We start from the raw sequence: 16,773 nt of genomic DNA on the forward strand, positions 1-16,773 counted from the left end.
CTAGTTTCTCTGATGTAGATAATGCAGTTGTTATTAATTCACCATCTATGGCATCAATGATGGTATCATCATGTAACCTGGTATGAGGAAGGGTGTCCAACCTGAGACCCAACACAAAATCCTAAATTTACTTAACACGTTATGAGGTATTTTGTGATTACGTGTCACCGTGTATTTAATGTGTGGCCTCAGACAACCGAGCGGAGAGGCCAAAAGTTTGGACACCCCTGGATGATGTCAATCCCAAGTCTCTGAAGGAAGTGGGCTGTCAATAGTTGAGAGATCACTTCCAATGACAGGAGAGAAAGCACTATAGAAAAAATCAGCATAGCCACAATAATAGGCAACCAGTACACAACAAGCCTTTTGTTTTTGTTGTTTTCTCTATAAAAAAAATGCAGATGGGAAAAGAGGTAACATAGAATCTTATGGAATCAAAATAAACAATGTCATTTCAGTCTTTGTTCAAACAACACCATTTAATATGAAAAGGATTAAATAATGTGTTCAGCTTTCTGTACCACTAGACTCCTCAGTTTCAAAAAAATAGATACAAATCCTTGGTTATTTTACTTAAAGAGCAGCTTAGTCTACTTTTTTTTTTTTTTTTTTGAAAAAATTAAAAGAAACAAAAAAAATCTCCCATTAGGCACATCCAAGTGTCTTATTGTTGCTGATCTGGAAAATCCCCAACATTTTAATGGAAACACAGAAAATAATGAAAATCTGCAACACCTGTTTGTCATTTTAAGGACAACTATTACTTTCAAATCACTTTCCCTCCTCAAGATATAATCTGCTAGGTTTCTGCCTATAGCAAATTCTTGCAGCTGGGTTAGGATCCCCCAAGAAAGGGAGTTCAAGAGAGAAATGCTGAGGGAGGCATTTCAGCCAAGGAGGCATTTCAGCTGTGGAGGAGGATGGAAAGTTTCTGAGCACAAGGTCTCCCCCTGTCAGGCCTGGGAATGCTATTTTGAAAGGCTTCTTTTCCCATGTGTTCTATTTATGCTGCCACAGGGGTCAAATTTTGCACCCCCAAAAGAAAAAAAAGCTATTGAGGGAACACAATTTTGTTCCTGGTAACAGACACTCGCAAAAATAAAGAAAAAACAGAGAGGTGGAATAAACAAACCAATAAAGTTCAAAATGATTACCACAGGGTAATAATTGTAGCTAACTAACATTTATTGAGATCTTGCTCTGTACTCAGCACTGCCGTTCTCAGGAGGGAAATAATATTGGGTTGGCCAGAAAGTTCATTTGGCTTTTTTCCAAGATGGCTCCAGTAGCAGTGAGTTGTCTTCAAGTTCATTCAAGACAATTTTGTTAGATTGTACTGTGACAGCTATAATACCAGTGTGCCAAAAATCTTATCAAAAATGGTGAATTTTTGTGAAGCCATTTTAGTACTAAAGATGGAAGAATATGAGCAACATTTTTGGCATACTATGCTTCATTATTTTAAGAAAGGTAAAAACGCAACTGAAACACACAAAAAGATTTGTACAGTGTATGGAGAAGGTGCTGTGATTGAATGAATGTGTCAAAAGTGGTTTGCAAAGTTTCATGCTGGAGATTTCTCACTGGATGATGCTCCGTGGTTGGGTAGACCGGTTGAAGCAATCAAATAGAGATGTTAATTGAAAACAATCAATATTATACCACAAGTGAAATAGCCTATATACTCAAAATGTCCAAATCAATAAAGTTACTTGTGAAAATGAAAAATAATGTCTCTTATGGAAAGAACTAAATGGACTTTTTGGCCAACCCAATATTATATCACCACTTTATACAAATATAAAGTGAGGTCAGAGAGGTTATTAACCTGACTAAGAATATTTGGCTGTGTGTGTGCAGGTGTATGGAAGTATATATATGTATATGTATGTATATACATATTTGTATGTATATATCCATATATGTGTATGTATATGTATGTGCACATGTGTGTATATACATGTGTATATTTAATCTTTACTAAGGTATAACTGATGACCACAAACTGCACAAATTACAAAACACAATTTGAGGAGTTTTGACATATGTATTTGACCATGAGAGCATACCACAATCAAGATAATGAATATATCCATCACCCCTAAAAGTTTCCTTGTACCCCTTTGTAATCCATCTCTTTCCCTCTGTTCTCTCTGAAGCAGCCACTAATCAATCAGTTTTCTTTCTATAGGTTAGTATACATCTTTAAAAGAACTTTATATAAAAGGAATTATACAGCATATACTTTTTTTAAAATCTGGCTTTTTACAGTCAGTACAAATAGTTTGAGATTCAAGCATGTTGTTGCACATATTGACAATTTATTTCTTTTTATTGCTGAATAGTATCCCATTGTGTGGCAACACTACAATTTATTTCACCATACATTCATTGATAGACATTTGATCCTAATTTTTAGCAATTCCAAATAAAGATGCTAAAAATATTTAGGTAAAAGCGTTTACTTTCCCTGATGGTATTGGGCACCATTTAATATACTTATTTGCCACCTGTATATCATCTTCAGTAAATTGTTCAAATTTTTTCCTGTTTTTTTAAAAAGGGTAATCTTGGCCCTGGCTGGCGTAGCTCAGTGGATTGAGCGCGGGCTGGGAACCAAAGTGTCCCAGGTTCGATTCCCAGCCAGGGTACATTCCTGGGTTGCAGGCCAGAACCCCCAGCAACTGCACATTGATGTTTCTCTCTCTCTCTCTCTCTCTCTCTCTCCCTCCCTCCCTCCCTTCCCTCTCTAAAAATAAAATAAATAAAATTTAAAAAAGAGTATAGTCTATTAATTTAAAAAAAGGGTAATCTTATTATTGAGTTGTAATGATTCTTTATCTATTCAAGACACACTTCCTTTGTCAGATACATATTTTGCAAATACTTTCTATCAGTCCATGGCTTCCTTTTCACTTTTATAAATGTCTTTTTAGAAACAATTCTTTTAAATTTTGATAGGATGTAATTTCTTATTTTTTTTTATAATTTGCACATTTTATTCCCTTTATGAAATAACCACCAAATCCAAAGTCACTAATTTTTTTCTCCTGCTTTCTTTTGGAAGTTTTAAACTTATAATTCTTACACTTAGTTTTATATTCCATCTGAGTTAATTTTTGTATATGGTGTGATATAAGGATTGAAGTTAATTTTTTTTTTTGCCCATGGCTATCCAATTTTTCCATCACCATTTGCTGAAAAAAATATTCTTTTTCCATTGAACTGTCATGGTCCCCTAATTGATAATTGATTAACCACATATGTGGGAGACTATCCCTGGACTCTATTCCCTTCTGTCCTTAACCTCTACACTACACTATACTCTGAGGCTGCTCGTGCAACCAGGAAGGCACTGAAATAATGCCCAATCAGAGCTGCCCCCATGCTTTAATTTTTAAATGCTCAATGTATCATCAATAAAGCAATTCAGGCAATGAAAGAATCTGGCTTACCTGGTGGTCAAAAAGAGGAACCTGAATTTTGAATAATCTCAAAGTAAACTGGCTTCCTTTCTGAAGATCTGGTGAAGTCACTGGCAGCTATTCAGTATGATTGGAGCACTCACATCAAAAGGGACATTTGACTGTCTTTTCTTTGGGGTGTATGTGGAAGGGGGAAGATCATGGAATCTCAGCATTGGGAGTGATACTACTGGGCTTAAAGTTCACCTGTTTGATCTTAAGGCTCTCTTTGTCATGTATAAGGTCTTCAATCAGTCAGGAAGCTTGACTGGACCCCTACAGAGAACCCAACCTCATCTGTCTTCTACCCAAGGCAGCCCATTTGTCTAGGGACACTCCTAACAGCTTTAAAGCTCTTCCTCACATTGTGCAATTCTGTGATCCCGAAACACTCACTTATTAATCTAAGTTTTGAAGCCCCACATGGATTCTACTTCCCTGGCCATCAGGCAGGTGAAGACACTCTCAGGTACTGCCCTAACCTTCCCTCCCTGCCTAGAATTATGAGTGGGAACTAAAAGAACTAAGCTTAATATTCCCCTTTGTTCACATTACGGAGTTGTAGGTTCCTTCCATCTTGTTCTTCAACTTGAATTTCTCTACTTTTTCAATATGTTTTTTAAAATGGTTAGCCCAAAACTAAACACAGTTCTCCAAGAACGGCCCCACAATAAGTACAGTGGGAAAGTCAGCTGCTATGTTCTTTAGGCATTCCTAAGCACTTCTGCTGTCCTCAGCAGTCAAGAGAAGGATATATGAGCGGGGACCCCCCAAAATTGGAATTATCTTCTGGAGGGTGTGCCCCTTGCAGTAGAGGCTTCCTCTGCTAGGTGTTCTAGGGACACATCTGTATCAGTGTACTGCTGGCATTGTGAAAGGCTGCATTTGCTTCATTGAATTTTTTTTGAAGACTCTTTCAACACATTCCCCATTTTATGATGGTGATTTACGAGCGCACCTGCCCACCCCTTGCTGAGTGCTCAACAGTTTTTAAACAAAAATGGCTTGACCCTGTAACCCACCCTCCCTACTCACCCGATCTCACTCCAGTGATGTTTCTTGTTTCCTCAGATGAAAAAATGTCCTCAAAGGGAAATGTTTTGCCAATGTGGAGGGGTGAAACAAAAAACAGAAGAAGCACTACAAGGCCTCAAAATTGACAAGTTCAAAACCTGTTTTGAGCAGTGGAAAAAATATCTTGCATCAAATGGAGAATACTTTAAAGGTGACTGAAGTTTAAACACGCAAGAATAAGTTCATAATTTTTTATAAATAAATTCTGTTTTGGGGGGGTCCCCTCTCAGATACCTTTCTTGCTCTGTGAAGGAGGGGCCTCAATCAGTCACAGGACTAACACGTGTCCTGTACACGAGTAACAAACAAGGGCTGCTATCACATGGTGACACTGGAGAACACTGACCTCGCTGTGCTCACAAACAAGCTTTAATAGTGCATGTTAGAGTTAGGAGTAATAACCAGGAGCACATAATATGTGGTCTCTTGATCAGTAGTTTCCTTACTTACCCGAGTTTGTTTGGGTTTGGATAAAAACTAAAAAATTTTCAAGTTGATTTTTCTTCTGCCAAAGAGTGACGTTATATTTGATTTTGTAAAACTAAGTTTGAAAATTGGAATTCACATTAATGTGTTTTTAATTACACCCTTTTTACTAGAATAACAACCACACTAATAAAAAAGATTTTCAATCCATGTAACAAGGATCTTTAAATGCTAAACTAAATGCAATCAAATTCTGGGACAGTGACTTCTGCCAGATACAAAGTGTTATTTTTCCCTTTCTCTGGTTTCACTAAATACCAAAAGGCTCAGGACTTAGATATTTAAGGCATCTGCTAATTACATTTCAAGAGTCAGGCAGTGGTCATAGCTATATTTCACAAAAGGCTCATATTCTCTTGAAGGAAGTCAAAGATAACTGTGTGGGCATTGCAGCAAGTATGAATAAAATAGACTCTGGTTTTCAAAAAGGGAATATAGAATACACCAGCATTCTCAATTTTATCCTCCTGGCTTTACTGATTTATATTTCCAGTGGATAATAAAAGTAATCTTTATAAAGTAATTCCATGGAATACAGCTCTAAAAATAGCATTTATCTTTTTTCATTTTGGCATGTACCATACTTTGTAATTAGGCATCATTTGTCTGTCTGTTTTGTAGATTGAATGTTTGTGCCTCCACACCCTGCCCTAGGCAAAAAAAAAAAAAAAAAAAAAAAAATCGTATGTAGAAGCCCAAGCTGTATATGGAGGAAGGTCCTCTGAGAAAGGTTAAATGACATCATGGGGGTGGGGCCCGGATCTATGTGATTAGTGTCCCTATAAGAAGACACATCAGTGCATGCTCTCTCTCTCTCTCTGTACGTGTGTGTATAGTAGGAAAGACCACATGAGGACAGTTAGAAGGCAGCTATTCTCACCAGAAACTTCATCAAAGGGAACCTTGGGGTTGGACTTTTAGCCTCCAGAACTGTGGAAAACAATTAAAGCCATTTAAAGCCAACAATTAAATAATTAAAGCCAACCAGTCTGTGGTATTTGGCTATGGTACCCCCTCCTGTTCCCCGACCCCCAGTGCACTAAAATGCGTTAAAGGGATGTTTCCCTCAACTAGGCTACAGGCAGTCCCGTCAGAGCAGCTAACACCTCCATTCAGTTCACAGCTGTATTCCCCAATACTCCACACAGGGACTCCATGGAGGAGTTGCCCAATAAATATTTAGGAAAAATTATGTAATTTTAACTATAATTTTATGAATGAACTTTGGGAAACCTTTATGTGCTCTCTTTTTATACAGAATATTTGATATTGGGACTCTCTATAACTAGCTCTGAGACAAATCCTGATGAGTATATTGGGAGCAGGGGGCAGTTTCCTTAAACCAACGAATAATTCTTTGGACACCAGCTTGGTGCCTTACAATTTATACCAATTCTAATGTGATCCACCTGGATATCAGATTCCACAGGTTAAGGACTCAGTCTTACAGATGGGAGTCAGAAGCCCAGGTAACAACTGACCAGCTATGAGTCTAAAGTTCTCAAGATGCCCTCACTGGGTTTGGTTAATTTGCTAAAGCAGCTCATAAAGCTCAGAAAAACCTGAGTTTTCTGAGGTTATCAATTTATTATAAAAGGATACAACTCAGGAGCAGCCCAATAGAAGAGAGTCATCAGGTGAGGTGTCTGGGAAAGGCAAAGAGCTTCCATGCCCTCTCTAGGCATGCCACCCTGTCTGCATCTGCGTGTGTTCATCAACCCAAAAGCTTTCAACGTCCTGTCCTTTTGGGATTTTGTGGAGTTTTCATTACATAAATGTAATTAATTAAATCACTGACCATTGGCAATTGAATTCAATCTCCAGTCCCTCTCCCCTTCCCAGAGACTGAGGCTGAAAGTTCTAACCCTCTAATCACAAGGTGGCTCCCCTGGAAACCAGCCCCCATCCTTAGGTTACCTAAAGACTTTCCAAAGGTCACCTCCTTAATGAATAAAAGACACCTTTACCACCCTTAGCACAGGAAATTCTGAGGGTGTTAGCAATTGTGAACCAGGAACTATGAACAAAGATCAACTATATATTTCCTATAATTCACAGTATCTCACTTGAAAATTCATATTTATAGGGAGCATAATTTCAAGGTGTGGATGATGATCTGCATTAATTTACCCCTCTTCAAGAGTTTTAAACTCTAATCTTCAGGTATCAACAGAAACAATAGAGACTTTTTCCTGGCTGCAGGCCACTGGGATGCCTTAGACATGCCAGGCAGGAATATATTTCCATGAACCCAGGAGGCTGGATTAGAAAGGCACAGGCAGCTGCTCAGGTCTCCCCACATCCTCTGCCTGGGGAATGTCCTCAAAACCACGCTGGGCCCAGACTCTGCTGTGTCTTATGCAGGCTACACTCCCCAGGCTTTAACTCTCAGACAGACCCTCCCCCTTCACCACAGACTAGGAACATGTCTTTGGAAAAAGTGACCTCATCCCAGGGTAACTTGGGTTCACTTATAGCAGGGAGGACTGATGAAGCTGCTGCCAACCTCAGACAAGGAGAAGGGGAAGGAGGGGAACTGAAGCCGAAAGAGATGGAATTTGCACTACCTATAAATCAATTTTGAAAGGTTGGGAAGGTTTGACTTTAAATATCTTCTTGCCCTTTTACATAGTGATGGGTAGTTTAGAGTCTTGCTACTCAGAGTGTGATCCTTACACCAGAAGCAGAGGCATTAGGTGGGAACTTGTTAACAATGCTAATCTCTGGCTCTACCCCAGACCTGCTGAATAGAAGCCACATTTTAACAAAATCATAAGGGGGATTTATATGCACATGCAAGTTTGAGGAACACTGGTTTGAGTCCTGGGAGAAGTATCTGAAACCACCAGTTCTGATCCCCAGTCAGGCCCTGGATAAACTCTATTATCCCTCTCATAGGTCTTTCCTGATGTCCTTCCCCCCAACCCCTTCTATCAGGACTATTTCTTTCTTTCATACCCTAGGAACAGAATCCTGCATCTCTTCTCTACCTGAAGCAAGAATTTGGTCCTTCGGGGGTTTCCTATTGGTAAATGATGTGGATGCTAAGAAAAGAGAAAGAAATTGCCACACTTGACTTCACAGGATCCTCCTGTAGGAGACAAAATTCAAAGTTGCTGAAGGGTGGTGAAAATAGAGATGGTGTGGTGTGAGGTCTTTGAGGCAGAATTTTAAATTCATCTACCTTTCAGTAAAAAGGAAAACTTTGCCTATGAAGAGCATCTTTCCACAGAAACATGGGAGTGAAGAGAAAGATAAAGGAATAGGAAAAGATGGAGAGAGTCACCATTAGGGGCTCCTCCTCTCTCTTCCCCTCTCTTTCTCAGTCACTCCCAGCACTAATGCATAGTTTCAGGTTGAAGGTTCAGGACCTTCAACCTGAAATAGTCAGAAATGAGAAAAGAATTTGGGATCTGGCTTTGGAAGATGGGGGTGGTAGAGATGGAGAAGCAGCTGGGGCAGATCAAAAGCAGGATGAAAGGCCCTCATTAAGCAACCCCCCCTTCCTGCTTCAAATATACAAGGAAGAGCATGAAAATTCCCAAGATCAGCTCAGCAGCTCCAGATTTAATATAATTGAGGAGCTTGTATACCTTCTACATGTACCCTGAAGGGGCCAGCACAGTGCTTTATACGTAGAAGATTTCAATCCAAGTCTGGTAACAGGTTTGTTGAAGACCTACTCCTTTTCTATTAACTTGGTAATATGTTATAGTCTCCTGTGTATAGGTAAGTAGCATTTATCAAATTCCTATGGATCAAGTTTTTAGCCTCATGGTGACGTTGATGGGTACTGGTGACCTTCTGGGAGATAAAAGCATGCCTGAAAGAGTGGCAAACATTGCTGGGATCCACAGAAACTGTAAGAGACACACTCTTAAGAGTTTGAGTTAAAGTTCTGAAATTGGATGGGAAGTAATGATTCCCGGAATACAAGCATCAGTTTGGTAACAGAGTGGGAGCGAGAGGAAGAAAGGGAGTTGACCGGGAATAGAAACAATGACATGTTGATATCAATTGAAAAGAGCAAAGGAGACTCCATTGCTTTGATCTCTTCAACAACACACTAGAAGCTGAGGGTAGGAGGGCCCATAGGCTTTGCTGACGCAGACAAAAAGTTATAGGGGAAATATAAAAATGTCAGCAAAATTCAACTTTCGCTTGAGCTACAGCTGTTATTTTAACCTTGTGCAAAGGGTCACAGTGCTTTGTCTCTTACAACAAAAGGATGTTGGGAAAAGACCAGAGAATACACCACACAAAGGAAACTCACCAAACAAAGGCCAGATTTCATTCTAGGGGAAATCACTAGCTTTTGCCACAGAGTCTCTCTAGTGACATACAGTATTGCCTCCTTTTCTTGCTGTCCTGTTGTACTAGACAGGACTTGGCCCTGAGTGGGTCTGACCAGGGCCAGCTGTAGTGCGGGGGTTCTTGACTTAATATAGGAAGGATTTCACAACACGAGTCCAGGTGACTATGAGGACACATTTATTAGAGCTGGGGACAGTGAAACAAGGAAGGGCTTAGCATAGAACAGGCAACAGGAGAGCCTGGGCTGAGCTGCCTTTGTCTACTGGAAGCAAGAGAAAAGGGAGCTTTGGGGACAGGTTCAGAGGATTAGCATGGGACAAGCTGCCAACTGCCCATTGCCTTAGAGTTCAGGAGATACATGCCTGTGGGGGAAGAAGTGGGGGAAGAAGGAAAAAGAATGGCACTGGCCATTCCTTTATCTTTCTTGAAGGTTTTTATCTTTCACTTGCAGGCAGGAATCTTAGAGAAGGTCTCAGGGGAGGCTTTCAGCAGACTATTTGTCAGTTCTCCAGGTGTGTCCTTTCAGGGTCATGGTTTGTACTGATTGGTCAGTGACAGGGCAGGGGGCCTTTAGTCATTGCAGCTGGTTCTAGCATAGCTCACCTGGTTTTGCTGCTTTTCTGGGCCTAGAACTGAAATACAACTGAGGCCTAGATGTTATCTCCAGGGAGGAAAGGCCAGGGGAGGAGAGGTTGCCCTGGGGGTGAGGTCCTTGTTTTACCAGTTTTGCCCCCTGCCAGGCACTGGGGCCTTCTGCCCTGGTGACCATCTGCACCTGGCTGTAACTTGCTTGGCCAGTTTGTTCAACCATCTGTCTCAGTTTCCCTTTTCCACTTGCCAAGGAATTTTCCTAGCTTCTTACTATTCTGTCTCACTATTAGCTTAATGGATTATGGAAGTTCTGCTTTCATAACCACTTATGGACAAAAAAAGGGGCCACATACTAACCCTGACAAGCTCAGGAGAGGCCTGCATGGTGGCCTTAAAAACTCAGAGACTGAAAGTAATCACATATTATGGTCTAAATGTAAAAAGTAGGTCTGGGTCATGGTGGATAGTCACATCTTAGGTCTGTAGTTTCCTGGACAAAGGTCAATCTTTACCTAAACTGAGACTGTCTATTATGTTTTTAGATAATTGAAAAAAACCCAATTTAAATAAAATGTCAGAGTACTCTCCTATTCCAGGTCCCTCGGGGTACAACCTCCCACGAAAGCAAGAGACCAGCAGCTCATTGTTGTCTTGTTCCCCGAATACCATCTCTAGATGCTTTAAATGCTGATTACTATCCTGTATCCACCAGTACATGTCTCTGTTTTACTTTTTATCCAACCCCAGAAATTTCCCCACTTTGCTTTCTCCCACCCCCTTAATCTACTACTAATAGATTTCATGCAACCCACCCCCATTCTATCTTCTCCTTTTGTTTCTAATATATAAAATAAGCTGCCATTCTTTGGAGCATTTTCTCAATCCATTGAGATTTTGCTTCCCTTTTCTTACACTGGACATTCTTTCATCAATACACCTTTCTGGATTGCCTCCTGACATCCAAGCCTTCCCTTGAACAAAGGCTGGGACAGACAGAAAGAAAGCAGGCCCAGATAAGTAGCACCTGCTCTCGGCAGCTAGTGAGGCAGCAGTGGCTTCCTACCCTGTTGCCCTGAGGGCACTCCTCTGTTACCCACCATAATTATCTGTCTTCATGCCTATCTTCCCCACTGACTGTGTGTCCCTTGAGCAGCAGGTCTATGTACTCTATGCTTTTATAAAGCTGGTGCACATAGTAGGTGTTCAATATGTCTTTAGAAAATGCATTACAGAAACAGTCTCCATGAGTAAGGCACTTCCAGCACAGCCGTGCCGGACAGTGGCACTCCCAGCACAGTTGCGTCAGGCAACATCAAAGCACATTATTGTTATCCAACACTGGAGAATGGAAAATTGGAAAGGTCACTGGTTTCAGTCACGAAGGCCCTTCCCCGCCCCCCCCCCACCCTGCATCTATCTCCAGCCATCGTGCCAGCCTAAAAGAAGCAAAGGCCAAGGGAATGAGAAAGCAGGAATTGCCAGAATTGGAAAAAGTGACTTTTTCCTCTTCATCACACATCCTTACCTCACAGCTCTACCCCACCTCCAGAGCCATTCACCTCCACAGTAGTGGGCACCACACCCTCCAGAAACTCTTGCCACTTATTTCCACTAATGCTGGCCTCCTGTGTTTGGTAGTGATTTAGGATGGGAAAGAAAAACTGAATGCCAACTAAGGTACCAGGATGAATACATTCTCTAACTTTCTTTAGTATCCTTGCGAGAACCCTAACCATACTCCATTCACAAAATCCCCTTGCTCACAAATCTAAGTGATTTCTTTTTCACACTGTGGGAGTGAGGATTTCTGCTCACAATCTGAGGTCGTATAACATCAAGGAGTACCATTATGATTCTAAGTAAGTTACACTGGGAAACCCTCACAGGTATGGTTCCATTTCTAAGAGAAAAGATAAATTTTTACCAGGTATGACAGATTAATGAAAGAAAAAATTCAAAGGAATTTTGGACTGCTGAAATATTACAAGGCTTTGGCCAAAATCGAACATTTTCCTACAAAAACGGGCTTTATATAAGTCACTTAAACTTAATTTCTAACATTTTGATGAAAACATTTTGCTTACTTGCCATCCAATGCCTGAGAACTACCTGGGTTTTGTAGCAAATAGTTGCAATTATTTGCCCTTTAGCAGCCTTTGGAGGAAACAAATTTACTGAAATTCACGGCTCTGGGGGTTCTGAAAGTGCCCAAAAGTTAAAGGAAAGAAGTCACTATTAGTAAAGTACAATATGGACCACTACTAATGAAGCACAAGGCTGAATCCTAATGAAGGTGTCAGTTATAAAATAACGCTTACAATTTGTAAGGAATTTCATTATCTAACTTGTAATTCAGAAGCCAAAGCTTCCAAGTTTCTGAGAGTTTACAAGTGAACACAAAATCTGTTCAAGTTCACATACTAATTTTGTGGGAATTAGAGAGACCATGCATGCCAAATCAGACAAGAAAGCTTTCCTGGACTTTTTAAACGGTCAGTGACTCATGGTAGCAGTTCCCTTGCACTTGTTCTAATTCCAACTGGCATTTTTAGTTTTTAAAAAAATGGTTGTCCATGCTTTGGGTCAAGTCATGCTTCCTCTTTCTTTCTTTCTTTCTTTTTAAAGTAACTGAATGTGAATGATACACTGCATCTTAGTCACAATGGCCTAATGTAAACTATGATCTTTTCTGCTTCTTGAAATAAAGTACATCCCAAGAGACAAAGCAAAGATGTCATATCAAACTATAATTTGGTGCTCTTTTGTTCCACTCTCTCATAAATAGGTGAATCTAATTATAAAAATTTCAGTGAGTCCTGACTGGTGTGGCTCAGTTGGATGAGTGTCATCCTGCAAAGCAACAAGATTTCTGGTTCAATTCCTGTTCAGGGCACATGCTTGGGTTGCAGGTTCGGTCCCTGGTCAGGGTCCATGTGAAAGGCGACTAATTGATGTTTCTCTCACACTCTTTCTCCCTCTTTTCCCTTTCCTCTAAAAAATAAATAAACAAAATCTCTTTTAAAAAAACAAACAAACACGGGCTGTGAACCAAAGTGTCTCAGGTTCAATTCCCAGTCAGGGTACATGCCTGGGTTGGAGGACATGACCCCCAGCAAACGCACATTGATGTTTCTTTCTCTCTCTCTCTCTCTCTCTCTCTCTCTCCCTCCCTCCCTTCCCTCTCTAAATAAATAAATAAATAAATAAATAATAAATAAGATCTTTAAAAAAAACCCCAAAAACTTCAGAAAAATAAGAGTGAATTGTACACTAAAATTCATCTATTAACTTTCCAGAAATGTAGGGATGAGGAGTGTAGGGATGGCAGGGACAGTTATCCTTACCCGTTTGGGAAACAAGGAGCCTGCTTCATCCTTGAGCTGGGGCTCTCAGTACCGCCAGGGATGCTTTTTCTCACAGTGGGGCATGTGTGAAGTGAGACTGAGATGGAATTAAAAACAAAACTAAAACTTCTTTCCTGCTCTCCCTTCTTCTTACTTCCCCCACAATTGCTTGAGAATCCCCCCTTCAGTCTCTTTCCTTTGGGCCTTAGAACAGCAGTCATGTGTGTGCTGTGTTTGGGAACTTACTGTGTACTAATCCCAACTAAGGGAGCACTGCTGTCCCATAGGAACACACATTCCACTGAAAGGTTGGTGCCAGGAGCTTATGGTTAGATTTTACTTAGTACAATAGGGTCTATGATTTTAATTTTTAAAAATCTCTGCTGATAAGGTAGAAGTGAGGGCAATGGTTGCTCAAGGAAAAATCAGGAATTACAAAGACCAGAAGCAGGATGATGGGAATAAATGTGGATATAACCACAAAATGCAGAGACAGACATAGGTCACCTAGCTTGTGCAACCCCTCCTTCTATTCTGCTACAAAACCTAAACAATACTGAGCCTTGCAGAGTTTAATTCTATAATATCCTGTCCTCCATTCCCCTGCCCATGCCCTGCTTGAGGTTACCAGAGCCTCTAAGTCTTGCCTTCTTCCTACTCATTATGCAAACTGGTGCCAGTTATAATGTGTTCTTTCCCTCAAACATCTTTAAGGATTCTTCATTGTCATCAGAAGAAACGCCATATGATGAAAGGAAAGAACATATGTTAGCACCCTTGCAGCCTGGATTAGAATCCTCGTGTATTACCAATTGACCTCAGGCAGGTTCCTCAGTCTGTCTAGACTTCAGTTTTTCACTTGGTGAAAGACAAAAAAGAGCAACTATTTGTGATTGTCAGAATCACAAGGGAAAAAGCATGTGAAATGCCTGGCATGTATTAGGTACTCAATAAATGACAAATGGACTTTCCTTCTCCTCAAGGTCCTGTGAAACATGCCAATTTACTTTACCAATCTCAGCATGCCTCTACTCTTCAAAGTACACCAATCAAGCAAAATTACCCTCCCCCTCAAATATCCCCCCGAAAGCCCCCCCCACCCCAGCAGCCTGAAGTGTCCTTTGTCCATGATCACAGAGTCATCTATCAATTGTGCTCAAATACCACCCATCCTTCAAAATTCTGGAATATCATCTCTTTGTTCTCAAATCCTCCCTCCCCCAGTTTTTTCCTATGTCTCGCAGAGGTCCGTACATTTACCTGTCTTTGGCACTTTCTGGATTCTGTTCAGATGTATGTGACATATCATATCCCCTCCAGCCATACGCCTTGATTAGAACATCATTTTATTTGACTCTCTAATCTCAAAGTACCTTGCACGAAATAGCCCCATTTAATAAATTAAAACTAAATAAATAAATAAAATAATGTCTCACCCTCAGGGACTAGCTTTACTAACTGAAATGCCATGAGCCATACATTATTGTTGCTCAAATACAGAGTATCTATACTTCTATGTCATGGGCTTAATGAGTTCCCAATAAACACTTATTGATTGCTAATAATAACCCTGGTACTATTATGATGCATGACTCTTTTAAAAGCAAAGCTAGACTGCCTGTATTGAAGTTCTAGCTCTTCTTACTGTGTAACCTTGGACAAGTTACTTAATCTTTTTGTGCTCCCATTTTGTCATCTATAAAATGGGGCTAGTAATATCTTACGTCAACATGCTTGCTTTCTTCTGCCATCAATATGACTATCTCTGATATCTGCAAAACCCACCCTCCACCTGATTCATCACCAAGAACTTTAACAGGGAGCAAATCCCTGAGGTAATAAACTGGTGAGAAGAGACAACCTATGTGGGTTAATACCAGAATTAGTAGCAAGAATAAAAGTGTCTAGATAGGTAGTAGTTAGGAGCTATGTACAAATCCTATTAAACAATTTCCTTTATGTTTAGTTCTGGGCTTCCATTATTAAGATCTTTATGTATTTAAAGAAATTATGCCAAGCTAGCATTCTTTTAAACCAGTATATTGTGCCTAAATGAGATTTTCCAAAAAATGGTTCCTGAGTTACTTTACTTTAAAGTTAACAGTCCTACCTTTATAAATTGCTTCACAATCTATGAAAAATGTGCCGTGTGTGAAATACAGCTACTGGTAAAAGGCTGCTTCTAGTTATTCAGTGATAATCTGCAGATAGCATAAGCTGTGGATTATTACAATGTAAACAGTAATTCTGACATGAAGAGACTCAGAATTAATCATTTCCATGCACAAGCACAGACTCCTACTTCCCAAGATGCCAAAGGCTAAAACAAATGTTCTTGGGACAAAGGCCTTGTGTTAAACCCCTGCTCTGGTTGGAGCATTTGGCTATCATGTGAGGGACAAACTGGGGACTAATGTTTCTCTTTAACTAAGACAACCATACCAGGTATTGCTTGATGAAAAGTTGTTTTTAAAAGTCATATCAGCAGTTGCCTCCAGACTTCCATTTCACATTTTTTTTTAAGTTTGGAAGGCTCTGTTTACATATTTACTGTTTTATTAAATACCAGCTGTGTGCTTTGTCAGAGATTTAAATAGTGCTCCACTAAACTTTCCACCCCTTGTCATGGTTGTTGATATTATAGTTAATAGTACTTTTGAAATGAGTGAAGCCTATGTGATGACGAACACAAACCCCCTGAGCTGCCCCTGAACTCAAGCTACCACCAGGTTCTGCAGGGAGAAGACTGGGAAGAGAAAGGCAGAGGCCTTCGAGGGGCAGCTACTAAGAAGTAGGTAACTTCTTACCTACTTTCCAAAGTGAAGAAAATGGAGGAGCCTCTATTCTCTTTTTGTCATGAGCTAATTTTTCTTTAATGTATTGATTTGAGAGAGAGAGAGAGAGAGAAACACTGACTTGTTCCATTTATTCGTGCATTTGTTGGTCGATTCTTATATGCACTCTGACAGGAATCAATCCCACAGCACTGGCATGTAGGGATGATGCTCTAACCAACTGAGCTACCTGGCCAGTACTGTCATGAGTTAAATTTGAGACTTTATATTTAACTAAACATCTATTTAAACAGTTGAATTTAAATCTGCCCTCAATAAAAATAAAAGCAACTTTAGAATAAACAGCTTCAACAACAAAGTTCTGGACACGTTCAGGGAATTTTGTTTCTGATCCTCTCTGAGGGATGAGTCAGGAAACACAGTAATGATGGAGGGACAGGTGAGTCACACCAGGATGTGAATACTAAGAGGGGAGAGCTGGCAGGTTCAAGCAGAGAAATGTTTTGAACTTGAATAAATGCAATTAATATCTCAAACACATTTCCAGACTTTGTGCATTCACATATGTATTTATTTCACCTATTTTTATTGAGACTTGGGTGTTCTAGGCACTCTGGCAGGCACAGGGTGCAGAGCAAAAACTGGCACAGCCCCAAGCTTCATTGAGGTAACCATCTGAATATGTCTAGTACTTACAAAATCAAA

The 16,773-nt window shown here is 40.1% G+C and overlaps 1 protein-coding gene across 1 annotated transcript in view; it reads right to left on the reverse strand.

Annotated features, from left to right (window-relative positions):
• The window catches only part of P3H2 (prolyl 3-hydroxylase 2), a 153,288-nt gene that overhangs the window by 88,354 nt on the left and 48,161 nt on the right, over positions 1-16,773 (reverse strand). The window lies entirely within an intron of this gene.

Source organism: Phyllostomus discolor, chromosome 2 (assembly GCF_004126475.2).
Source record: "Phyllostomus discolor isolate MPI-MPIP mPhyDis1 chromosome 2, mPhyDis1.pri.v3, whole genome shotgun sequence".
NCBI classification, from domain to species: domain Eukaryota; kingdom Metazoa; phylum Chordata; class Mammalia; order Chiroptera; family Phyllostomidae; genus Phyllostomus; species Phyllostomus discolor.